General features: G+C 48.4%; 1 protein-coding gene across 3 annotated transcripts in view; it reads right to left on the bottom strand.

The window, feature by feature from the left end:
- The window catches only part of SLC25A37 (solute carrier family 25 member 37), a 46701-nt gene that overhangs the window by 19620 nt on the left and 1513 nt on the right, over window positions 1-25568 (bottom strand). The window lies entirely within an intron of this gene.

The following is a 25568-nucleotide window of genomic DNA, read 5'->3' as shown; positions in this document are numbered from 1 at the left end:
GAGGCAGCCAAATTCCCAAGATTACAGGTAACAGGGTTGGAATTCCATGGGTGGGATTGGAGATCTCACTGGGAAACAGACAGGGGGTTGCAGGGAGTGCTGGCTGCAGGGGAAGTCTGGACCACTGGTCACTGCGACCCACCTCGCCTGGCTCTAGTAAGACAAGCTAGGGCTGGATTCCTGTGTTCAAGCCCCACATGCAGCAGGAAGGGCTGTGCTGTCACTGTTGAGTTGCTCAGTCGTGTCCCACTCTTTGCGACCCGATAGACTGTGGCCCACTAGGCTCCTTTGTTTCTGCGATTTTCCAGGCAAGGATACTGCAGTGGGTTGCCATTTCCTTCTGCAGCGGATCTTCCCGACCCAGGGACAGAACTCATGTCTCCTGCATTGGCAGGTGGATTCTTTACCACTGAGCCACCAGGGAAGCCCTGAAGGGCTGTGTGGCCTTAGGCAAACTGCTTTACTTCTCTGAGGCTCAATGCCTCTATACATGAATAATTATAATAAGCAGTCACATCACCAGCTAACTCTACCCATTTTACAGACAAAGAAACTGAGGCACAGTAGGATAAGCGACTGGCCCCAAGGTCACAGAGTACAGAAAGGACTGGAAGTCAGATGGACTGGCTCCAGACCATGCCCTTAACCACCAGGCTACATGACCCCCACCTCATGAAAATGTGGACTGGAAAGGTCACTTATGACCTGCAGCTTCTCCCTCATCTCTGATGTGCCCTGCTTCTGTGCTGTGCTGTGCTTAGTTGCTCAGTAGTGTCTGACTCTTTGTGACCCCAAGGACTGTAGCCCACCAGGCTCCTCTGTCCATGGGGATTCTCCAGACAAGAATTCTGGAGTGGGTTGCTATGCCCTCCTCCAGGGGATCTTCCCAACCCAGGGACTGAACTCAGGTCTCCCACACAGCATACAGATTCTTTACCGTCTAAGCCACCAGGGACGCCACCCCACTTCTACGACTGTGCTAAGTCACATGTACACCAGCTCAAGTACACAACCTTTTAAAGATCAAGTAGCCTTGATGCCTCAAAGACACCGAAATCCTTGATGCGGAAGTCCACGAAGGGCCAGGGGCAGAGGGTTGAGGGGTGGAGGGCTCTATATCCAGACGGTACTTACAGGCCGTCAGAACCTAGTCCCTTGGAGGTCACACAGCATCGTTCTTCTCCAACTCTGGCCGTCAGCCTCACCACTAGGCTCACACAGATCAGGGTACTAGCAGCTAGTTCAACATGAACTCACCTCTCTCTTGGAAAAGACCCTGAATCACCTGTCCATTCAGGCTGTGGGCTGGAAAGACACCCTGACCGACAATGAATGTCCGGCACTCAGTCGGGATTCAAAAACACGTGAGACGAAATGCTCCAGTGGCCAGGCTGCTTGCAAGGAAGAATTTCACTCACCTGGCCTCCCAGAGGCCTCCCCAGACTCAGTGGCCTTGTCTATGTCATTGGCTTAAAAACACCCCACCCACAAGTGAGGACAAGACATCAGGGGCAGAACTGGAAAAACACCTCATTCACCCAAGTGTTCTGACTTCCTAGCATCCGGGCAAATTTGCTAACCCACCACTGTGCACTGAAGAAGTTTAATACAAGTGTCCTCGTGGAAGTGACCTGGGAGCACATGACCACGCCCCTCCCCCACACTCAGAGCACCAGCACATTGAATGTGTGTGGAAGAAGCAGAGTCCAGACAGTCCCACTCCCTGCTTCAGCCCCCGAAGCTCAGCCATCACCTGTTCTGCATGACAGGGGTGGGGAGGGGATTTCCTCTGGGTTTCCATCTGATTTCAGAGTTCTCCCGTCGCACCCATCCAGCTCACACAACGCTGCCTGGCTGATGGGGAAAACGATGTGCGACTTGCCTATGCTTCTAGGGGTGGTCACCACTGTGCCAGGACTGGACAGCTCTCCAACTCCCAGATCCTGCCCACCTGACCCTCCTTCAACTGTTACTTTGCTATAAGAATCCCAATCGGGGAATCTCAAAGAAATTTCATTCAATCAGACAGTGCCTGGGGTCTGAAGTTCATCCATTCAGTCACCCATCACATACTGAGCCCTGACAACAGGCCAGACTCCGTTCTTAGGATCTGGGGACACAGTAATGGCCCCATCCTCAACCACTGCACTATTTTTGAGCTGCACACGTTTGGCGAAGTTACTAAAATTCTTTGCCTTTCAGTGGCCTCATGGGAGAAAATCTCTACTTCATATGCTTCTGGAAATGAACAACAAACTCGTGTCTCTTGTGTCTCCTGCAAAGGTGAATTCTTTACCACTAGCTCTACCTGGGAAGTCCAAATGAGAAAATATAATAAGTACATTACTTTGTGGACATCACTTTGCTGACAAAGGTCCGTCTAGTCAAAGCTATGGTTTTTCCAAGAGTCATGTAAGGATGTGAGAGTTGAACCATAAAGAAGGCTGAGCACCAAAGAATTGATGCTTTCAAACTGTGATGTAGAAGAAGACTCTTGAGAGTCCCTTAGACAGCAGGAAATCCACCCTGAGTATTCATTGGAAGGACTGATGCTGAAGCGCCAGTACTTGCCTACCTGATGCAAAGAGCTGACTCTTTGGAAAAGACCCTGATGCTGGGAAAGATTGAGGGCAGGAGGAGAAGGGAGAGACAGAGGATGAGATGGTTGGATGGCATCATCAACTCAATGGACATAAGTTTGAGCAAACTCCTGGAGATAGTGAAGGACAGGGAAGCCTGGCGTGCTGTAGTCCTTGGGGTTGTAAAGAGTCGGACACGACTTAGCAACTGAACAACAAAAAAAGCACATTAACCACCTAGCATAGTAGAGGAGATGCTTGGTAAATGTGACCATTACTAAAAGTTTTTGTAAAAGGGCTCCAGCAAGTATGGAATCACCTGTATTAATACAAATGTCTTTGAAATATCATTAAGAACCACCACCCAAACTAGCTTAACCTTGCCTAGATAGGAGATGAGGGTATTTTTCTCTGCTTGCTCATAAATGGCTGTTTGGCACAAAGGATGTTCATTACAGGCTTGAACTGAATCATTAAGACTATAGAATCAGATAGGCCAGAAATTAAACAACAGAGCCCAGGGTCCCAGAAGGAAGCTACCAGCCACAAGGCACTGAGGACTCCAGGACACAGTTCCTACAACCTCACAATAAAAGGACAGGGCACTTTCCTAGAAGTCCAGTGGTTAGGACTCTGAATTTCCACTGCAGGGGGCACAGGTTTGATCCCCGGTCCAGAACTAAGATCCTGCATGCCACACGGTGTGGTAAAATAAACAAAAATAAAGGGCTGGGGGCTTTCCTGGTGGTCCAGTGACGAGAAATCTGCCTGCCAACACCGGAGACACAGGTTGATCCCCCTTCTGGGAAGAATCCATATGCCACGGAACAGCTAAGCCTGTGTAACACAACTACTGAGCTTGTGCCCTAGAGCCCGTACTCTGCAAAAAGAGAAGCCTGCGCACCGAAACTGCAAAGTACCCCCACTCACTGCCACTGGAGAAAGCCTGCGAGTAGCCATGAAGACCCAGCACAGCCAAAAATAAATAAATAAATATTTTTTAAAAAGCAATAGCAATGGAATTCCCACTCTAACCCCCTCCGACCAGAAAGAGGCTGGACAAAGGGGAGGTGGCCCTGTGGTTTCCGATGGAGTCCAGACCCTTAAAGACCAATGGAACAGGCTCTGGAGTGCCACGTGACCTACAACCCAGCCCGGCAGCTTCCTCCTCCCACCTCTGCACCTTTGGCAAGTTACTCAGTCCCTCCTACCCTGTTTCCTTCTCTGGAAATGGCGCTCATCGCAGCAGCCACCTTCTAGTCTCTGTGAAGATTAAAAAATACAATGAATGAAAAGCCCTTTGCCTGGGGTCTGGCATCCAGCTGCTGGCGCTTTTATTTACACTTTTGGTTCTTTTTGGTGGGGGTGTTAGTCACTCAGTCACGTCTGACTCTTTGTGCCATAGACTGTAGCCTGCCAGGCTCCTCTGTCCATGGAATTCTCCAGGCAAGAATATTGGAGGAGGTAGCCATTTCCTTCTCCAGGGAATCTTCCCAACCAGGGATTGAACCCAGGTATCCTGCATTGCAGGCAGATTTCTTGAGCCACCAGGGAATTCCCAATTTGGTGGTGGTGGGGAGGAGATAAATAGCAAATTCCTAGGAAGATGTCATTTGTACTTGAATTCCTTCACAAGATGACCACCTCCTAGAGAAGGATGTTCCCAGAATCCACCCTGGTTGGAAGCAACACCCCACAAATCACTGCCTATTTGGATGAGATGACCTGAGCCATTGTTGGGAATGACTGGCAGCCCTTACATTCTCACTGCTTCTCTTAACAGAAGAGAATCTGAAGCCCAGGAAAGTGAGGGGATTTGCACATAGAAGCCTCTAAGGGTCTCGGTCCCTCCCACCCACTCCGTTTCCACATTCACCTTCCTCTGTTCCCCAATTCTAAATGAATGGAACCTGCTGCTTACATTAATCTAAGGAAGGAAATTTGGAGAGTCAGAGAGGAGGGAGGGAAAAGCTAGTGTCAACTTACACTAGTGCAAAGGGCCCAAGATGAAAGAGCTGCAGAAAGTTCACTAAGAGCCCAGGACAATTCAGACCTTTAACTGGTGCTGAAGTCCAGGGCCCCTGCCAGGGTAAGGCCCTTAAGTACCAAGGTTCCCTGACACTGCTGACTGGCACCCATTCCTGCACGGTCACCACAGGGTGAAGGTCCTCCCCAGCGCTCAAGCACCTGCCACCCTCTGAACTGCAAAGAAACAGGCAGCCGGGGCCACGCTGAGCTACAGGACTGGGCACAGGGCGTCTGCTCCCTCCACTGTGCTCTACCCGTAGGTGGGGCAGGCTCTCAGGCCCCTCAGATTCTGGGCATAAATAAACCCACATGGTACTGCCGGGCACAGATATTTCCAAGAATGTCTCACTTTCCCAAACAAGGGCAATCCCCCCAAATGTTCTCACACAGAAAGGAGAGAGTGTGCACCGAGAGTCAGAAAACCTCAATTCTCATCCAGCTTTGCCAACAAGTCCCTAAGGAACTCCTGGCTGGGTATCCACAGGAATTCCCACCAGCAGGTAAACCTGAGATGTGGGAAATTTCCTCTGTCTAGTCACCCATCCATTACAATTGCAAATACTTGTCTAATGAATGGGCTTCCCCAGTGGTGCTAGTGGTAAAGAACACACCTGTCAATGCAGGAGACAGACGAGACATGAGTTCAATCCCTGGGTCAAGAAGATCCCCTGGAGGAAGGCATGGCAACCCCCGCCAGTACTCTTGCCTGGAGAATCCCATGGACAGAGAAGCCTGGTGGGCTACAGTCCACAGAGTCGCACAGAGTCGGACACGACTAAAGTTGACTTAGCACACACACACATCCAGTGAATAGAGTCACGAGATGATCTCTAAGACTAAGTCTTAGTCTGATCTTAGATGATCTCTAAGTCTTAGAGATCTTAAGTCTTAGAGTCTCTAAGTCTTAGAATCTCTGTCTCTTTTTGACTTCTAACATTCTAAATCTATAAAGCCACTAAAGAGTCCTTTGGAAAACATGTTTGGGAGGGGAAGTGTTTAATTTGATGCGTGCTTGTGTGGTCAGTTGCTAAGTCGTTTCCAATTCTTTGCAACCCCATGGACTGTAGCCCACCAAGCTCCTCTGTCCATGGTGTTTTCCAGGCAAGAATACTGGAGTGGGTTACCATTTTCTTTTCCAGGGGATCTTTCTGACCCAGGGACTGAACCCACATCTTTTGCATCTCCTGCATTGGCAGGCAGATTCTTTATCACTGAGCCACCAGTAAATGTACGTTATGTTATATACTATACATCTATACCATAGAACCGCGGCTTAAAAACACTTGTATTGGACTTCCCTGGTGACACAGTGGATAAGAATCCACCTGCCAACGGAGGAGACACGGGTTCCATCCTTGGTCCGGGAAGATTCCACATGCCTCGAAGCAATGAAGCACATGCACCACAACTACTGAGCCCAGACACCCTATGCTCTGCAGTAAGAGAAGCCACCGTAATGAGAAGCCTGTGCACCAAAACAAAGGGGAGCTCCCCTCACCACTACTAGAGAAAGCTCACACAAAGCACTGAAGACCCAGAACAGCCAAAAATAAAAAATAGACAAATAAAAATTTTAAACACTGTATTAAAAAAAAAAAAAAAGAATTCCAGCAGAGATTAGAACCCATGTGCATCGCCAGTGGGAGTGTAAAAAGGTGCAGCCCCTATGGAAAATAGTATGGAAGTTCCTTAAATAATTAAAAATAACTACCACATGATCCAGCCATCCCACCTCTGGGTATAGATCCAGAAGAACGGAAAGCCGAGTCCCAAAGACATATATAAACATATATATATATAGCCACGTTCACAGCAGTATTCTTCAAAATAGCCAAAAAGTGGAAGCAACCCAAGTGCCCATCCATGGATGAATGAATAAACAAAAGGTGATATTATCCATGCAATGGTATACTATTTAGCCTCAAGAAGGAAAGAAATTCTGACCTGTGCTGCAACACAGATGAACATCAAAGACATGATGCTAAGTGAAATAAACTGGTCACAAAAAGACAAACACTGTATGACTGCACTTAGATGTGGTATCTGGAACAGTCAAATGCAACGTGACAGAAAGTAGAATGGTGATTGCCAGGGGGCTGGGGACAATGAGGCAATGCTGTTTAGTGGGGACAGTTTCAGTTAGCAAAGATGAGAAAAGTTCTGGAGGTGGATGGGGATGATGGTTGTACAATAATGTCAATATACCACAGTAGTGAAATGCACACTGAAAAAAGGCTAAGATGCCAAGTTTTATGTGTATTTTAACCACAACTTTTTAAATTTTAAGACATTTTAAATTTAAAATGATTTTTCTAATAACCACAATTTTTAAACACTAACAATCTAATCAATAGCTCACTCCACATGCATTTCTGAAATCATAGTCTGAAGTCTGGCCACAATCCAATAGTTCCCTGAGGTTTCCTTGAACACCTGGGAGAGCAGTTTGGGGTTTGTTTATCTGTTTGGTGAAGGCAGTCAGGGGTCTCAAATGCACTATGTAATCCCCATGGACACAGTAACATTCCCAGCCTAGAGGAAGTACCTGGAAATTCCACCCAAGATGGAACGAAGGCACAAGCATTGATGTAAGACAGAAAGCCTTTGGGGCTTCCCAGGTGGCACTGTGGTTAAAAAAAAATCTGCCTGCCAATGGAGAAGATGCAAGAGACATGGGTTCCATCTCTGGGTTGGGAAGATCCCCTGGAGGAGGGCATGGTAATCCACTCCTGTATTCTTGCCTGGAGAATCCGATGGACAGAGGAGCCTGGTGGGCTCCACTCCATGGGGTCGCAAAGAGTCAGACACAACTGAGCAACTAAACAAACACACAACAGAAAGGCTTAAGATGCAGAGCTGGGATGCTCACCCTTTTCCACAGGCTGGAGGTCAGTACACACAGGCCTGTCCCAGCACAAGGCCATCACGCCAGGAAGCAGTATCCCACCTGTTCAGGTGTGGCAGTAGCTGCCAAAAACAAGCCACACATTTGTATCTGAGAGACTGGGTGACCACGCAGGTGGTTCCTGCCCTGCCTTCAGAGCCAGGGAGCAGAGGTGGCCGACTCGGGGCTGTGGATGACAGCTCTCCTGGATCCACCCTGGACAGACTCAGACAGCCGGGTACCTCACAAGCCCCATGCACGGTTCCCCAGTCAAGAGTGGTCCTGCCAGCTTCCGCAAGACCGGCTTCCACACCCTTCCACAGAGACCACATCTTCCAAAGGAAGCCTCACGATTAGCCTATTATCCACAGGAAAAAAAACCTTTTCAAAGCTACCCTGTCACCAGCCTTCTCTTGCTCACTCCTCTACTACTAATTATATCAGGTGATGCATCTGCATGCCTGCCTCCTATTAAAGTCTGAGAGAAACACAAAGGAAGAGGCAGCCGCAGATGCTGTGACCTCTGTGCCCCAGCACTGTGCTTTACTGCAACAGACACTCAAGAACTGAGGGGCTTCCCTAGTGGCTCAGTGGTAAAGAATCTGTCTGCCAATGCAGGAGACATGGGTTCAATCCCTGGTCCCGGAGGATTTCACATGCCACGGGGCAACTAAGCCTGTGGACTACAACTATTGAGCCTGTGCTCCACGACTATTGAGCCTGTGCTCCGCAACAAGAGAAGTCATTGCAATGAGAGTAGCCCCCACAACAAGAGTAGCCCCCATTCACCGCAACTAGAGAGAAGCCTGCACATCAACAAAGGCCCAGCACAGCCAAAAATAAATAAACAATAATAATACATCATCAGTGGAGGAGGGCTCTGAGGTACACTGTATTTCATTCACAAAGCAGGCATTTTAAGGCCCGGATGCACTCTGCTCCCCAAATAGCAATCTGCTTGCTGAGCTTCTATGTGTCATGGGGCGAGACATTTCATGTTTTCTGGGGCCTAACACGCAGGATAAGAGCCCAGGATATGAGCCCCGTGAGAGCCAAGCTCCAGAGTTGAGGGGAACACCAGAGGGCGAAGGACAGGCCGCAGGGAAAATTTCCAGACGTTACTGAAGCCAGATTTCCCACAAACATTGCTGTCAAATCAGCCCCGTAAGGCTGAAAGATTTACATGCAGGCGGGGCCAGGTCACAGCTGGAGGGGATGTTCTCCCGTTTCTTCACATACCCTTCCTACCAGACAAAAACAGAGAAAGAGGACAAAAGACCAGAACCACCAGGCTTGATGTGCTAAAGGTCTCAGAGGAAAGATGCCAAAGGTAACATCCTGAACACTCACCTTTCAGTCTCCAAAATCCACTTGCACGTACTACTTTCTGCACAGACAAATTATCTTCTAAGTTCGAGGGGAGCTATTTTTGTTTCCCTGGATGCCAAAGAGAATGGCAAGGTTTGATCCTGGATGAGATTTCATACCAATGAAAACCCTCATCCTGGAAACAGAGCTTAGGTGTATGATTGAAACCAAAGTCAAATGACAAGAAGGGAGGAGAGATGAATGGGTGCTGGGGATGAAAGTGAGGGGCCAGACCACAGGAGTCTCGTGTTGGTAAAACAGGGTCATTCTACCAACAGATTCTCCCAACAACGAATAGTGTGCTGCTAGGGAAGCTGGGGATGCTTGGGGTAGGCAGACAGTCCCTGCCTTCAAGGAGGTTATAGTCCAGGAGGGGCAGGAAAGAGCAAACCAAAATCATACAAATAAAAAGTTACAAACTAAGGGGGTGACAGAGGATGAAATGGTTGGATGACATCATCGACTCAATGGACATGAGTCTGAGCAAACTCCAGGAGATAGGGAAGGGCAGGGAAGCCTAGAGTGCTGCAGTCCATGGGGCTGCAAAGAGTCAGACACAACTGAGTAACTGAACGACAACAACAAACCATCCTGAAGTAAAGGACAAGGTAAAGATGCTGTGACAGTAAAGGCAGGGATCGAGTTTAGATTCGAGGGTCTCGGAAGCAACTTTGAAGCAGTGACTGGAAGCCTGGGGAGAGTCACACAGAAAGAAGCATGGGAGAAGAAGGGGGCCATCTCGGGATGCAGGTACCGGCAAGGTGGGATGTGAACAGAGGCCCCGAGGAAGGTGATGTCACTGCAGCCAGCTGGGTGCCAGAAGCACAGCGCAGCCTGTGCTGAGCCCTGAAAAGAGCACAGTCAGCTGACCGTCTATGCAATGTTTCAGTCTCTTTGGTTCTGACCTGAACACAAGCCACGGGGAGAGATGGTGTTCCCGTCACCATGATGGGAGTGGCAGCAACAAGCCTTCCAAGGTAAGGAGTGGCCCCTTCATCCTGTCATTCCCACCAAAGTTCACCCAAAATGCCCCGGCTGTCTGGGCTCACCCATCGTTGCTGCTGGCAAAGCTGGGTGACCGTGGCTGTGCCGGCTGACCCCTCGATGACTCAGCTTCCTGGTAGTGAGCTCATAAAACGGCCCAGGCAGGAAGGAGTCAGAGAGCTATAAACAGAGCCTTCCAGAAGCATCGGCTACATGGCTCCCCCCTTGATTCCACAGTGGGACTGTGGCCATTCAGCCTTTCTAGAATTGTCTGAATGAACAGTTCACAGTCTTCTAGTGTTGCAGTTAAAGGTTTCAAGTAAATTAAATAGACTACCATTTCTTGGCAGATACTCTAGGAAACAAGGTCCCCCAAAAGTATTTGGGCATCTAGTTCTTTTCCTGCTAGCTCCCTGGTAGAATTCCAGGGTGTGTGTGTCGGGGTGTGGGGGGGTCGTCTTCCTAGCTTCCTCCTTCAAGCCGAAGTGCTTGTAAGTCTATACTTTACATTCCAAATCAAAAGACAGTGCCCAAAGTTATACAGCCCATGCAAACAAAGAGTAGAACTTTTAGAACTAGAAGCCTCCTAAGAAACCATATAGTTTTAGTTCCATTTTGCCATTTTACAGATGAACAAACTGAGACTCAGACAACTGAAATGCTTTCTAAGAGTCACTCGGCTGGTGGGCTTCTGGTTATCACAAGCTAATTATAACTCACCCTAAAATGCAAATTTAATGTTCTGTGTGTGTCTCCAGAGAAAGGATCCATTTTGCTATGTTTTTCCTCCTTTCATTCCCTGCCCTCCATACTCAAGCTCTCGGTTGGCAAAGGTTCTTCCTGTCCCTTCAACTCTGGCTGCTCAGAGAGGATCAGAAATCTGTTTTCAATTTAAAAGCCACTTCTAGTAAAAGCCCAGCTCTGTAGTTAACTTTCATTTTTTTAGGTTCTGAAAGGGAATTTCAGAAATTTTCTTATGATTAGATTATCAGAACACTCAAAAGACCCTGGAAGAGACATTCAAGGGAAGGTTAAAGTGAGAATTTTTACACCAAGTCAGGGGAAGTGTCACCGGCTGGCCCAATCACAGATACCAGTGGAGGGAACAGCACTAACTCCAAGGATAACAGATCCCATGGTGACAAACTGCAGTGTCAACTCCTTCTCTACCTCCTTCTGAACCTCAAAAGACTTTCTCGGAGGCAAAGAAGGAACTAGGAGTCACTCTAACTTGTCAATGTATTTCCTTATTATTATTCTGTTGTTTTTACAAAGAAAAATTGCTAAAGCTGACATTCTTTCTTTTTTAATCAATGTCTTTTTCATCTTGCTTTAGGTATTTTTAAAAATTGAATTATAGCTGATTTACAATGCTATTTAATTTCAGGTGTATAGCAAAGTGATTCATATATATATATAATACTTTTTCAGATTCTTTTCCATTATGGGTTATTATAAGGTGTTGAATATAGTTTCCTGTGCAATGCAGTAGGTTCCTGTTGTTTATCTGTTTTATATATAGTAGTGTCTATCTGTTAATCCCAAACTCCTAATTTATCCCTTCCCCATCCCCCTTCCCCTTTGGTAACTGTAAATTTGCTTTCTTTGTCATTGAGTCTGTTTCTGTTTTATAAATAAGTTCATCTGTAACATTTTTTTTAGATTCCACAAGTGACATCATATGATATTTGTCTTGCTCTGTCTGAGTGAAGCTGATATTCTTGCTGCTCTGAGGACTAATTATAAATCTTCAGTCATTTTCGAAATAAATTTATTTAACGCTTCACACTTCCTGGCATAAATACACTCATTAATTCAGTGATTGTCTGAGAAGCCAAGATTCTAGGGAAAACAGTTTTTCAACACACACTAAAAGATAGTTCTCTAGTCTTTCTCGCTCATTTTAGGTTATTAACCCTTTCACTGACAGCCCCTATTCCAGCAGGGCATCTTCTATGGTTTAATGTCCACCAGATCCAACTTTCGCTTCGACCCCAACTGTTTCTCCTGGGGAACAGCTCGGCATTGTTAAGCAACACTGAAAAAGGCCCACGCACATCCTCCTTCAAAACACCCAGCAGGTTTAGTAACAAAGACCTCAGATGCCAGGGAAATCCACAGACACAGAAAGAGAAGGCTGGCGTTGGGGTCGGTCAGTTCTTGCCCGTATCACAGGACTGGTCTTGTGGAGAAACAGGACTCAGTTTTTAGAAGCCGGGAGATCCAGGAGCGTTTCTCTCTTAACCTGGACTGATACGGGCACCAGAAGGAAAATCCTCAAGAGCCAGCAGCTTCCAGCCTTTATCAGAATCACTGGAGGTGGGTGGACAAGCCCCAGGAACTGAACTCTCTGCATTTAGAGAAGGATCCACCAGAGACAGAAGGACTCAAAGAAAAGAGAGGGCAGGGAAAAAAAAAAGTCCAACTATTCAGCTGCCTTTAAAAAGTGACAAAGAGGGGGCGACCCTGGTGGATCAGCAGTAAAGAATCTGCCTGCCAACGCAGGAGACACAGGTCGATCCCTGGTCCTAGAGGATTCCACATGCAGTGAAACAACTAAGCTAGTGCGCTATAACTACTGAGCCTGTGCTCTAGAGCCCAGCAGCCACAACTACTGAAGTCTGTGAGCCTAAAGCCTGTGCTCCGCAAAAAGAGAAGCCGTTGCAATGAGAAGCCCAAGGACTGCAATTAGAGAGCAGCCCCCACTTGCCGTGACCAGAGAAAAGCCCATGCGGCAGTGAAGACTCAGCAAAGCCAAAAATAAATGAATAAAAACATTTTTAATGTCATTAAAAGGAAGTAACAAGGAATGAGGCAGGAATCTGAGTATCCATCACAGGTCCCTGTATGGGGCTTGAGATTAACTTCTGTCACCGCCACGTTTCTCTCATCACTCTCTAAACTGTGATCTGGGCCTGAAAAGGTTACTCAGGCAAACCCTAAACCTCACCAAATCATGTGACTGTATTTAATTTTTAGCTACTTGCCTGGCTGCTGCTCCAGCTGGCATTTGCCACTCATGTCACCCATCAGTTAGGAGCCGATTATGAGCAGACATGCCTGTAACATGACAGCTTTCCTCCTTTCCTCTGTGTTATTGACTCCTCTGGTCCTCAGCTCTGCAGAGCAAGTTCCCACCAGGGGGAGGCTGGGCCTCCCTGGATGCTGCCAAGCAGTCACTTGGTGGTCAAACAGTGAATTAAAATTCAGAATGCGGGGGGGGGGGGGGGGGGGCGGGGAGGGAAGAAGAAGGAATTTCAGAATGGAGGGCAGGCCCTGGTGTGACCCCCTCCCCCACCCAACACAAAAACTTCCTTAGCTGATTCTGTGGGCAGAAGGCTCAGAGCAGAAACCCAAAATCAGAGTGACAGGGGAGGGTACAGGTGTTCTGGAGATGGCCAGGCACCCTGGGGACAGGCTGTGACATTCCAGGGTAGAGGGAATTGTACAGTTCTGTCCTACCATCTATATCTCCTTCGGTCTAGATACAGATGTTGATATATTATTTCTTCCAGGGCCCTTTTCCTGATCGCTCTTGACAAGGTTTGGTTTCTGTGAGAAGAGACTCATCACCCGTCTCCAGGAATAATTCAATGATACCTCTGTCCTCCTGGCAGACGGGGGACTTCTGTGGGGACGGACCTCACAGGCGAGAAGCCTCCAGGCTTCCAGTGCTTGGCACATGTAGTCACACCCACATGCTCCCAGTTTTGAATTAATTTTGTCATTAAAATGAAGACTAGGGGATGATGATGCACTTTTACAAATGCCTTTTAACTCTTTCTCGGTAGAGAAATTCCATGAATCAGGCTTATGCAAGCCAACACTTAGCAAACAAGCCGTGGAAACAATGACTAAGGGAAGAGAGCTGGTTCTACAGTCCATGACATGCCCTGGGTTCGTCCTTAGACTTTCTCACTCATGTACACACACACCAGCATCTTCTTTCCCTTAGAAAGGTTTCCCCCTATTTCTTCAGTGTGGCTTCTGAGATCTGATCATCAGGCAATCACTCATTCCTCTAATTCAGGCTGGAGACAGCCCTGGGACACCCATGGGATACAGCCTCTATTCCAGGGGAGCAGAGCACCCCACTGCAAGTCAGAGGCAGGGCCCTGCATGTTTCCATTCCTAGCAAGTTGGCTGGCAAGCTTCCTGCAGCTGCCAGCACCCACCCTCACATCCACCTTCCACACCATCTGCCAGGCCCAGGGCAAGGCAACATGCCAGCAAAACCCCCTCCCTGTGGGCAGTGTGAGGAAAGGAGGACCAGGGACCCCAGGACAAAGGCATCTGTGCTCTACTTCCTTCCCTTCTTACTTTCAATAATCAGTGGCCATGAGTAACCACAGCACACAGAGCAGCAAGGGACCAAGGTAGGTAAGGGCATCAGCAGATACAGAGAGTCATGCTCCAGAATGATCGGCCACCTTTCTCAGTCCCCAACCTCACCCGCCTGCCACTCAAGGGGACAGACTCACCTGCAAAATGAAATGGAGCCTCTAAGGTGATAACCCCACGGAGATGAAAGGGAGGGGCCCCCACTCCCTGGAGGAATCCTTAATCACTGGCCTTAATCACAGAAGTTGTATGCAGGCCTCTCATCACTGGTCCGACATCATCAATTTTAAATGTATTTCTGAGCATGCCCCAGAGTATAATTGGTTCTTCCTGATTACCCAGCGAAAGAGGTGGTGGCAGACGGCCACCCTGGTCTTTATTCAACAGATGGGAGACACAGAAGGTAAGGAGAGAGGCTAAGTGCCCAAGGCCATGCAGCTGCAGCAAATCCTGCAGTGGCCGGAACCAGAGCCTGTATTTTCCATTCCAACTAGCTAAACCTACCCCTTTAACAGGATCCCAGTTTGATAATAAATACCACGGCCTGGCACCTGCAGAGAGCTTTATACTTTATAAATGGTATAAAGGTCTGTTGACTGCAAAACAGGCTGTATTTTCTTACCACATGTATTAAGTAGAACTGAAAGGGAGGTGCAGCGGGCATTGTTACTCTTCCTTATTTGAGATGAGAAAACTGCAGCCCTAGCAGACCAAGGAACTATGATGTAGTACTCTTTCCACAGGTCATTTTTAGGCTGTCTTTTGGAAAGGAATCCTTAAGCTAATCCAAAATCAAGTTACTATACTGAGTCCAACTTTGACTCACTGCTAAAATGAGAATGTGCCATAGCAGCTGCAGTTTGCTCCAGAGAAAGAAGCCAGAGAGAACCAAAAATATCCTATGGCAATAACCATTTGTGATCATCCCCTTGCCCTACATATTGGAAAAGGAGACCAAGGAACTCCTAACATGGAACCTACATGTTAGAGGTCCGAGTTCCATGCCAGACTATGACTTTTTGCCAGAGCTTCCTCAGCTCCAGTTTCCCCTCCCAAAAATGGAGCTGGGACCCCAAAGTCTCCTCTCAGAACCCAGCTCAAGGGCTCTGCCATCATTAACATGAGTCTACATCTCAGCACTTCACATGCTTGCTCCTACCTGATTCCTTTCCTCAACTTGCCTTTAACAGGATCCCGGTTTGGTAATAAATACCATGGCCTGGCACCTGCAGAGAGCTTTATACTTTGTCCATGGTATAAAGGTCTATACCAGTACCTTCAGTGCTGGTATAGCAGAAAGAGGCGCAAGTTCCAGGCCATGATATTGTTCTGAAGCTTAGTTTTCTCATTTATGAAATGAGAGACTGTGGGTACCTTTTCCTATCTTCAGAGGAGAGCTAAGAGGATCAAGTGACAGAATATAGTTTAAAACAACACGAAAATAATGCAATATAGAGTTACAACAGCAACATACAAGTATAACCAAGCATTCAAGCAATAACACTTTCTGGGGTGGTCCAGTGGTTAAGAATTCACCTTGCAATGCAGGGGACGTGGGCATGATCCCTTGTCAGGGAATAAGGATTCCACATGTGGAGCAACTAAGCCCGTGTGCCGCACAACTACTGAGGCCATCTGCCACAACTAGAGAGCCCATGCACGTCAACGAAAGATCCTGCCTGATGCAACGAAGATCCTGTGGGAGTCAATTAAGATCCAATGCAAATAAAAAATGAATTAAAAAAAATCAGTCTAAAAAAAGTAATAGCACTTTCAGAAATGATAATAGGAGCTAATAGAAAGTAAGAGCTTACCACTTACCACTGACACTATTCTTAACATTCTAGTTGTAGCATAATTCATTCTCATAACAACACACTATGAGGTGTGTAGTGTTTTATTCCCATTTCACTGATGAGAAAAATAAGGCACAGAAAGGTTTCAGCAATTTGTCCAGGCACCAGCCAGGCAGTCTGGACTCAGGGCCCATGCTGTTAACCTGAAAGGCCCTTAATCATTCAATATATTACCTCTGATACAATCTGTCATTAGTGGGGCCTGTCGAGATTTGGGCTTTCCTGGTGTCTCAGAGGATAAATAATCTGCCTGCAATGCAGGAGATGCAGGTTTGATCCCTGGGTCAGGAAGATCCCCTGGAGAAGGAAATGGCTATTCACTCCAAAATTCTTGCCGGGAGAAATCTATGGACAGAGGAGGCTAGTGGGCTAGAGTCCATGGGGTCACAAAGAGGTGGACATAACTGAGACAAACCACCTGCAAACGTGATCCCACCTGGGCTACTCAACAGCCCTGTCCAGTAGGTAAACAGATGATGTCAGTCCAGGCGACTAATAATAGTCTATGAGACACGGAGACACCAAGCCAGAGAAATAACTCATACAGGTTTCCAAGCAGGATGGGGACTTCAATTCATGGGGCCTGACCCCTCCACCTCCAGCCTAGTGCCTTTTCCAGGGGTCCCAACAACAGCACAAGTCTGACACACACGCCCCCCTCCCCAACGCCTGCCCACAGCAGCATCTCCAGGGAACAAAGGCTGAGGCCACACTGAGAGATACATCAGGGGCCTCTGCCACCAGACCTCAGGCAACAGCGCCTTTCTGAGTCGCTCACAGGATTTTGTGTGTGATGGATCCGGAGGCTGGTGGCCCCGGAGGACGTCCTCTCGGGGACACCAAGTGGCAGTCCCTCCACCTGACCCACGGTGGCCAGACATTTCCTAAACCTGTTTTGCAACTTTTGCTTCAACCAAGCTGCTGCTGGGATTTCGCTCTATTTCAACATGTTTTGTTTTCTCTTCAGAGAGAAAGCACGAATGTGAAACCAAAACACTTCTTAGTGACCAGACAACGGCCCTTCCTGGCAGGCTGGGATTACTGGGCGGGTAGGGGGCGGGGCAGGGGGGTTGGTTCTCAAAGTTACCTTCTGGGAGCCAATTTCAGTTTCCAAAATGACTAATAACCACAGGGGTGAGGAAGAGGATGTGTGTGTGTGGTGGGGGGTGGGGCACAGTACAACTGAAGGCCAGTGTTTCCCAGAGGGGAAGGAGCCAACTCGAGTGCCCAGCAAAGAGCCCCCAGTGACACTGCCCTGCCGGCCCCAGAATTTCAAGATGGCAGGCTGAGCCCTTCTGAGTTCACACACCCCGGCCCTTGCACCCATATGGAAGTCAATATCAAGTTGGGTCATTCTTCTCCCCAAAGTGAGCCGGTCTCATCACCTAAGCTCAGGGTCTAATTACAGGGAACAGGCTCTGGAAATAGGAGCCAGGACTTATTTTGGTTGCCTGGTTAAGGAGGGCCCACAGTCAGTGTGCACGAATGAAGTGGGTGGCCAGATGAATAAACAGCCTCATCGGGGGCTTATGGGTTCCACCACAGAAAACGGACAGACAAAGGGGCTGAGAGAGTTCCTGTGTGGCCAAGGACAGTAGGGATCCCAAACAACGCTAAGCAAAACAAAATAAAAACTAGCACTTGTTTAATAGCAGGTTTTACAGCACTTCCCCCACCCCCACCTCACATCTCTTTAAAACAACTGACTCATTCAAAGAAGAGTCACAGAAAACCTTTACGTGTCTCTGGAGAGTAAGTCCGAGGGGGAGAGGGTCTGGGTCTCAGCATGCCACTCAAGGTAGTCCAGGTTTATTCTGAAGGCAATGGGGACAGCCATGTGGTGTCAGGTGGAGAAAGGCACCACCGAAGTGAACTGAGACAATGGGGCTGCAGCTCGACCCCCTCAGGCCCCTCTCAGGCTCTGCTGCACCATGGAGAACAGGCTGGATTTTCAGTTCCAATCAGCTAGCTTCGCCCCTTTAACATGATCCTCATTTGATAATAAATACCATGGCCTGGCACCTGCAGACAGCTTTAAGCTTTATAAACTGATCACTACAAACCTGGTTGCATTTTCTTCCAAGACTCGATTAAGTAGATCTGAAAGGTAGGTAGGATGAGTATTATTACTCTTACCTGTTTAAGGAGAGAAAACTGGGGATGAGCAGGATCAGCTAAGAAGTATTGTGGGCATTCATTCAACAAATACTTAACTGAGCACCTACTATGTGCCCGGAACTGTTTCTGGCAAAGGGAACACCCAAGAGAACAAAGGAGTCAAAAATTCCTGCCCTTTGGGAGCTGACATTCGAATGAGGGAAGACAGACTGTGAAAAATGGAGATCATATTACAACTATGAAAAAAATACTAAACTATGTAAATAATACATATAAGTTAATGGTATTGTGGGTTACAGGGTAACACTTGCTGTGGAGAAAAGCAGGTCTAGGCAGTGGGGAAGTGCGAGCAGAAAAGGAGGGGAGAGAAGGGGCGGTTTTATCCAATTGTGACTCTGTGATCAGGGAAGCCCACAAAGTACAGGAGACAGCGGCAGAGTCCCCTGAACCAGCAGGAGGGAGAAGAAAACAGATCTAAGGAGGATCACAGATGCAGGAGTGGACAGGTCTTGGAAGCATATGGGGAGAGGGGAAGTGGGGCAGAGATGGGGGAAATGCTGAAGACCATCCCCAACCTTCTGAGGAAGGGGGCCCAGGCCAAAGGGAAGACCAGAGGAGAGGGCAGGACGTCCATGATGGACACTGAGGCAGCCAACTGGACATGTCTCCAAGGCAACAAGATACTCAGCTCCCAGACAGACCCGACCAGAGACACAGATGTGCAACCCGTGAGTTATCAGCACCCAGGGAGGAAAAGAGATGTGTCCTGAGAGACAAAAAGAAGTTGGAGGACAGAACTGTGAGGAAGACCAAGAGGCTGCCTGTCATCAAGAGAGACCGGGAAAAGGGTAGCTGAATTTATTAGCCAGGAAATCACTGGTAGCCTAGTGGGGTTTCAGCAGAGCGGTGGGTGCAAAGGAAATCAACCCTGAATAGTCACCGGAAAGTACTGATGCTGAAGCTGAAGCTCCAATACTTTGGCCACCTAACACAAAGAGCCGACTCACTGGAAAAGACCCTGATGCTGAGAAAGATTGAAGGCAAAAGGAGAAGGGGGCTGCAGAGGATGAGATGGTTAGAGAGCATCACCAACTCAGTAGACATGAATCTAGACAAACTGCAGGAGACAGTGACTAAATAGATGCAAAATGCCAGAGGTCTGGGGGGAGGGGGGAGGTGCCAAGGGGAGGAGGCAGAAACTGAGTGTCAACCATCCTTTCCCAACATTTGTTATTTTAAGAAGAAAAAACTCTCGGGGCACATGGGGTCAAAGTGAGCTGCCTGGGGTTGGTTTGTTATTTAAGATGAGACAAGTATGGATTCAGAAATGCTCTTAAGAAGGAACCAATGGCTGGAGATGGGGGTGGAATAAAGGCCAAGATACTGGAACTGGGTTACTCAAGAGACAGACGACCAAAATAACTATGACCGTGACCTTGAGAACTTAGGCACCAGACACTGCAGCAAAAGCTTTACATACGTCATGCCCACTTGGTTCTTTCAATAAAAAAGAATCTGGGTCTTGGGATTCATATTCCCAGTCTGTAGACAAGGAAACTGAGCTTAGAGAGGTCAAGTAAGATGGCCCAGGTGAAAAGTCAGGATTTAAACCCAGGTGTACATCGGTGGTTGCTACACCCACTGATTCTCCTTAGAAGAAGGAAGGACCCTCTTACTTTACAATAGGAGAAGGGGCAGGGGTGGGCAGGCTAGTAGGAAGGACAGTTAGAGGAAGAAGAATTGGATGGAGTCCAGGTTCCTCTAGGAACAGAGAGCAAGATGCCACACAGGCTGAAAAAAGTGGAAGGGTGGGAGTCTGAGAAGCAAGGTGGTCTGAAGCAGCTGCTGAGCAGGATGGAAGCCAACTGACCAAAGCACAGGGAAGGCCAGGCTGGGGCCCCAAACGCTTGGCACACAGGGCAACAGGGTCTCTCCCGAAGGGCTGGGCTTCCCTGTGGGCAGTGGGTTGTTGGGGATCAGATGTGGGCAGGCAGGTGTCGGAAGATCCCAAGGCAAAGAAACTATGGGCTGGGGAGTGGCTGCAGTGATGGGCTGTGGGGGCCAGGCTGGATGAGGAAGCCAGGATGCGATGAGATGAGACAGAGAAGAGGTGAGAGTCTTCACAGTGTGACCATGAGAAAGCTGTGGCCAGACTCTGAGACGTCTGAATGCACAATTTCAGGGGTAGAAAAGTTCAGGGCCAGGAGAAGGCCCTTAGAAGTAACAGCCATGGACCTGAGTGGCGTAAAGAATAGAGGGATTTGGGACTTCCTTGGTGGTCTGTGCTTCAGATGCAGGGGACATAGGTTCGATCTCTGGTTGGGGAAGTTCCACACAATGTGAAGTGGGCAAAAAAAAAAAAAAAAAAAAAAAGAATGGAGGCACTTGGATGTTAGTCAGGTGGTGATCAAAATGGAACACTCTCAGGATGATAATAGAATTCAGGATAGACAAACAGTCTGTGAGCCAGATGTCAACATCCAGAGGATGAGGGAAAGTGGCTGGATCGTGTTGTTGTTGATGATGGTACTGAAGCTGAAAGGTCCCACCCAGAGGACAGTCCTAACAGGAGGTAATGATAAGCGCTGTAAGGACTTAACCCTCACAGATACTCAGGACATCAGTACCATTTTTCCCTTCTTTTATAAATGGAGAAACTGGGCAGAGAGATGAAGACATTTGCCCCAGGTCACACCCAAGCAGGGAGCAGGACCACAGTCTGGCTCAAGAGTCGGGGGGGCACCCACCCCACCATCCCAGTGGAGAAGAAGGTGAGTGGTAACACAGGGAGAAGACAGACAGACACTGGTGGAAGTGGATGGCAGGAGCCTCAAAGGGAAGGGAGAGCTTGATACGGTGAGCAAGTAACAGTGGGAGGGTCGCAGCCCCAAGGTGCCTGGTTTAAACGAATGGGAATCATCTCTACCTGAGAGGCATCAGGGAGAGGCCTCAGGAGAAGTGCCGGATGTCTATCGGCATAGGGAGGAGGAAGGAACATTCAGTGAAGATGTGAAGGAGTCAATTACAAGGAATTTCCACAGGGTCCAGGGGTAAAATAAAGAAGGAAGCCAGGGAAAGTTGGTTCAGGAAAGAGAAAGCAGGAAGAAAATTAGTTTCTGCATTTCATAGATAAGGAAACTACCAGAATTCCGAAAAGCTAAGTGTCCCACCCAACCGGTAAGGCAAAAGCCTAGGATCTGAACTGCCCCAAGCCAGTTCTCTGCCGGTGAGAATTCAGGCTCAGAAGGAGTCTGAGGGCACATTTGCAGTTAAACTGATTGGAGGAAGCTTCCTATGAAAAATGGCAGCAGTGAACATTCCAAGGTGTTGGCTGGGAGAGGAGGGCAGGCTTTGGGTGAAGCAGAACTCACAAGGAAGATTTAAAAACAAAAAGAAAACTCTCTGAGCAGGAAAGCCTGGGGACCAGGAGAGACAGGAAAAAAGCACACAAGCAGGCCAGTTCATCCAGGGCATCAGGGAATGCCAGAGGGGTCCAGACCCCAAGCCTGGAAACAAAGGAAAGCAGGACTCGAGTTTGAAGACTGGTCACCACCCTAAAGATCGAGGGGACAAAGGCCCTAATCAATGAAAGAGCCACAGGTGGCTAAAATGTGCCCAGGGGCAACCAGGAAAGGCACAGGATGCCCACTCCACAGAGCGATGCCCTCTGCCTCACGTGACAAGCCCCCTACCTCAAGGGCACATCCCCTACCCCTTGTGAGCCCCAAGGCGTGATTTGAAAAATGTAATTGAACCCCCCCTCCAAGTTAGCCCCAGTGCCTCCCCTATTGAAGATCTGAGGCTGCCTTGGCTGCCCGCTGTAATCTCAAGGGCTATCCCCTCCAAGCCCTCTGCCCTGGCCTTGCTCTCCCCCATTTCCAGACAGAGGGGGCCAGCGGCAGGCAGGAAAGTGGCCACGTGGGGGCCAAGCGCTGTCTCTGGAACCAGATCCCTGCCCCCACTCCTCCAGCAGACCCTAGGCCTGGGCATCAGCACGTGGCCTGGGCATTCATGAAACGAACAACAGTACAGAAGTTCAAGAAGAATTCCTCGCTGGACTCCACGCCACTCCCAGATCCACCTTACAGAAAAGTGCTCCTTCCCACTGAAGGAGGATGGAGAAGAAGGGAAGGGCAGGATTGGAAGGAGACTGAAAAATCACTGTACTTTTGTCGCAAGAAACAAGAGCAACTTGGGATTTCACACTCTTTGGAAGCAGAGTGGCATCTCCTGAGCTGTATGTGGTTTTGAAAGCACTGGAGTGGGTGGGAGGGACGCTGGCAGCTGCCTTCATCACCTTGTCCCATGCTGAGGACCCTAGCAGTCTGCTTGGCACTGCAGAGACCAAGATGAGCAAAGCCAGAGGTGGAGGAACGCTGAGCTGCCTGGCACCTGCCCGCCTCGCTGCTGCTGCTCCTCAGAGCTCAGCACTGCCAGGGACAGAAACCCCTGAGGCCAAGTGAGGCTTCCAACTGGCTCGGCACCCACCAGCTCCTAGAGAGAAGGCTTAGACTCAACCAGCTCGGCCGTTAGTCAGTAAGTGCCCTGCCATCCGGCTGCACCCTAGCGGGGCAGGAGGGCTTCCCCGAGCAGAGCTTAAAGGGACTGCGTTTCCCTGACAAGCAAAGCAAGAGAAGGGTCAGCGGAAGATCTCTTACTTCAAATCTTTCCTGTTTCCTTCTGCCCCTGCTTTCGCCACCGCGAGACGCAGGGCATGGTCGGAGAGCGGTGTGCCTAATCTGGTTGGAATTTCCTCCTCCACCCACCTGGCATTCTCCCCATAGTCCTGAGCGCTCCAGACCAGGGGTTCTCACGTCTATCCCAAGTGCTGGTCTAGGCGACCATACCACTGGGCCCTCTGGAGCACCAGGGAGAGAGAGGCGTATGGCAGAGCTGCTGCAAAGCCCTAGCTGGAATGGAACAAGTCATGGCGACCTCTGGGTGACAGCTCTACAGGGTCCCTCACTCCCTCCCTTGGGACCACTGCGAGGTCCTGGCAGCCTGTCCCTTTACAGATGAGTAAGCAGTCATATGCCACTACCGTGGGGCCAAGGGAAAGAGAAAGACACAGAAAGGAGGGGGAAAGTTGCCAAAAGTCTTCTAAATACCCACTTAAGAATCACAGGCTGTTGACTGCTGGAACTCGAGAGGTGTTAGTGATGATGAGGTTCAGTGTTTTCTCAGACTTTTTGGCCTAGCCAGAAGTACACTTTGCACAGCCACTCAGAGAACACACATATACACAACCCAGACTGTCACAGAGCAACAGTACTTCTTACTGCATGCCACACGTGCTTGTATTAATATTTTGTACTCTCACCAACCTGGCTTTTTAAGAATGTTTCTCCCACTAATGGTCACCACCCATTTTGAAAAATGCAAGTCATTAAGGTGACATTGGGTGGAGGGGATTTCACAGAAAAGTATATGCAATATTACAATGTGAAGCATTTGCTAGGCTGACTTTCCACACCGTAAGGCACAACAGAGCAGCTTGCTGGGCTCAGAACTGAAAGTGACCAGTTCTGAGCACCATGGTCCACACACCATACAGGAGAGAAAAACTGGAAAACACAGGCCCATCCAACACTCTCACTGAACTTTACAAGATCAAGGTTAAAAATGTGTGCCTTATAAAATACAAAAAAAAAAAATTTTTTTTTTCCTTTCAAGATACAATTTACATTGATTGGGCTTCAAGTGTAATTAATTATTTCAAATTGCAAGTAATATAAAAAGAAGACAATTAGTATTCTGTGTTCATAGAAAGGGGGACAGGTGAAAAATAGGAAATATTAACTGGTCCATAGCCCCCATTTCACTAGTGACAGAACAGTGCCTAAAGAATGAAGCAAGTTAGGGGCTGGGCTTGAACCCCAACCCAGGGCTCCTGACTCAGTTACTCACAGTCTCCACCATCCCTGTTATTTAAGAACACAGTGAAGGTCTCCCCAGGTGGAGCATTTCCCTGTCTGAAGCATGGATGGTCCCTGACATCTCATGTTGGACACCAACACTTATGTTGGTTTTAGCACACCTCTGTTGCAGCCTTGCTGGGGTCACACAGGGGGGCTCATGCCACTTAACTGTCTCTGTGCCTTTTAGCCCCACTGCAAAATGAAAAGAGTAATCCAAGGAAACTGTAGCAAAAAAAAAAAAAAAAACAAAAACAAAAAAAGCACCAAGAGGTGATTTAAAGCCAAACCGGGATGCTCAAAACCAGAACCCCCAAAGGTCTTTATTCAGAGCCAGGATTATAATCCCAGAATCTAGAAATTGTTCCTGATTAGCTAACCCAAACCTGTATTTTATTTATTATTTTTAAAATTTTATTTTTTGGCTGCACCACACAGCATGTGGGATCTTAGTTCGCCAACCAGGGATCGAACTCGTGCCCCCTATGTCTGAAGCGCAGTTAACCATTGGACCACCAGGGAAGGTCCCCCAAGCCTTCATTTTACAGTCAAGTTCCACAGAATGACTTGCCCAGGACAGCTAAACCAACTCCTTCCACCACACACGTGACATTAACCTGTCTACAAGTGAAAACTGCTACAGAAAGCAATACTAAGTACATAGTAACAAGTGGATCAAAACATACCAACACCTAGAGAGCAGGAGGGGCAGGGAAGAGACTAAACATAGATCACACAATTCAAACACAAGCAATTAAGCCCTCTTAGGGGCTTCCCCAGTGGCTCAGCAGGAAAGAATCCACCTGCCATGCAGGAGATCCAAGAGATCTAGATCCCTGGGTCAGGAAGATGCCCTGGAGAAGGCAATAGAAGCCCGCTCCAGTACTCTTGCCTGGAGAACCCATAGACAACAGAGCCTGATGGGTTACAGTCCATACGGTCGCAAAACAGTCAGACACGACTGAGCGACTTAGCACGCACATGAGAGTGTCATGCTGCATAACTAACCCTAAAAACAAGCTCCAATGATGCCTTGAACCAAACTCACAGCAGAGGTCAAGAGCCTCAGAAGTGGTCTAGTTCTTTGACGGCTCATGCCTGCTCAAATGACATCTCCCGGCTCCTAACCTTCCCACACTCTGTCCAAGGCACTTGAGACAACAGCTTCAAATATGGGGACTTTTTATTACATGTGAAGGATTATTTCCTATACAAATGCCACCCGGTGTCCGTCCAGGGTCTTTCTTGGAGTGACTTTGAAAACCTAAGAGAAAAAAATCTCCCTGTGGCCTCCATAACCCTGGCAGGCAAGGACCGTTCCTTTAATCTCCCTCTGGCATGGCGGAGAGCAGAGGGGTGATGATGACTCAGACCCAGCAGCACGACATAAGACTTGGGGCTCACCTTAATGTGAATGCCCATGGCCTTCTCTCTGGACCGCTGTCTGTCCAGCCACTGACTGCCAGCTCTAAGAACTGCTCAGAACAGGGAAAAC

This window comes from Oryx dammah, unplaced genomic scaffold (assembly GCF_014754425.2).
Source record: "Oryx dammah isolate SB20612 unplaced genomic scaffold, SCBI_Odam_1.1 HiC_scaffold_1, whole genome shotgun sequence".
Taxonomy (NCBI): Eukaryota; Metazoa; Chordata; class Mammalia; order Artiodactyla; family Bovidae; genus Oryx; species Oryx dammah.
This window is presented reverse-complemented; position numbering and strand designations above follow the sequence as displayed.